General features: G+C 51.0%; 1 pseudogene across 1 annotated transcript in view; it reads right to left on the bottom strand.

Annotated features, from left to right (window-relative positions):
• The window catches only part of LOC102421339, a 5,489-nt pseudogene continuing 3,786 nt past the window's right edge, over nt 1-1,703 (bottom strand). Inside the window, exon 3 of the transcript XR_329847.3 lies at nt 1-97. The product of XR_329847.3 is annotated as a BET1 homolog pseudogene, transcript variant X3 (transcript). The remainder of the gene's footprint in view (nt 98-1,703) is intronic.

The raw sequence follows: 1,703 nt of genomic DNA on the forward strand, positions 1-1,703 counted from the left end.
GCAGGCTCTGTCACCACCACTGGTAAGAGCTGCTCCTCAGGACACAAAGTATAAGGATCTGGCTGCCAACTTGATCCCAACTGGAATCTCTAGATTTCTAAAAACAGAAACAATACTGAAAATTCCAAGGCTCACCAACACTTTCATATCCTATCTATCTAATAATAGACAAACATGGTAATTGACCATACCTTCGCTACGCCTCCCATAGGCTAATCAGCACGATATGCAAATTAACCCAACCAAGATGGTGGCCGGCAGCCACGCAGCTGAAGCGAGCAGGAGGCTTGCTTGCTCCAGTGATGGAGGAAGCCAAGGTTCCCCACCTGCAGCGGCCCAGCTCTGAGCTCCGAAAGCAACAAAGTTTAAATTATAGAAGCTAAACAAACCCCAGATACCTGCTTTCAGCAGGCCGTGGCCACAGAGCTGGAGCAGTAGGAGCTGACTCTCAGCTCCAGTGACGGCAACAAAGTTTCAATTATAGAAGCTAAACAAAACCCAGAATAAAAAAAAAAGAACAAAATCCAGAATAAAAAAAAAAAGAAAAAAAGGAGAGGCTGGGAGCTTCAGTCGCCCGCCAGCCTGAAAACGGCCCTCAGCCCCTCACCCAGACTGGCCAGGCACCCCAGTGGGGACCCCAACCCTAAAGGGGATGTGGCCAGCCTGAAAACAGCCATGAGCCCCTCATCCAGGCTGGCCAGGCACCCCAGTGGGGACCCTCACCCTGAAGGGGATGTGACCAGCTACAAACAGCCATCAGCCCCTCACCCAGGCTGGCCAGGCACCCAAGCGGGACCCTCACCCTGATCCGGACACCCTTCGGGGCAAACCAGCTGGCCCCCACCCGTGCACCAGGCCTCTGTCCCATATAGTAAAAGGGTAATATGCAAACTGACCCTAACAGCAGAACGACTGGGAATGACTGGTCACTATGACACACACTGACCACCAGGGAGCAGACGCTCAATGCAGGAGCTGCCCCCTGGTGGTCAGTGCGCTCCCACAGGGGGAGCTCTGCTCAGCCACAAGCTAGGCTGATGGCTGCCAGTGCAGCGGTGGTGGTGGGAGCCTCTCCTGCCTCAGCAGTGCTAAGGATGTCCGACTGCAGCTTAGGCCTGCTCCCCGCTGGCAAGTGGACATCCCCCGAGGGCTCCCGGGCTGCAAGAGGGATGTCTGACTGCCAGCTTAGGCCCAATCCCCCGGGGAGCGGGCCTAAGCCAGCAGGTGGTCATCCCCCAAGGGGTCCCAGACTACAAGAGGGCACAGGCCAGGCTGAGGGACCCCCCCCCAGTGCACAAATTTTTGTGCACCAGGCCTCTAGTTATATAATAAAATATTACCAGTGTAGGCTCTGTAAGCTCTGTAGCAGATGATCCACAAGTACAAGTTCATTTTATTTTTTTAATGTATTGATTTTTAGAGAGAGAGAGGAAGGGAGAGAGAGCAAGAGAGAAACACTGATTTGTTGTTCCACTTATTTATGCATTCATTGGTTGATTCTTATATGCTCTGACTAGGGATTGAACCTGCAACCTTGGCATATCGGGCAACACTCTAACCCAATGGGCAGTACAAGTTCATTTTAGAGGAAAGCATTGGTACATCAATTTAGGAAAATCCAATCTTTTAAAAGCATGCCTTTTTACAACGGAATCCTTTTAGTATTCAATGACAAATGTACAAACATTTGATTTTGAGAGAAA

This window comes from Myotis lucifugus, unplaced genomic scaffold, assembly GCF_000147115.1.
Source record: "Myotis lucifugus unplaced genomic scaffold, Myoluc2.0 scaffold_30, whole genome shotgun sequence".
NCBI classification, from domain to species: Eukaryota; Metazoa; Chordata; class Mammalia; order Chiroptera; family Vespertilionidae; genus Myotis; species Myotis lucifugus.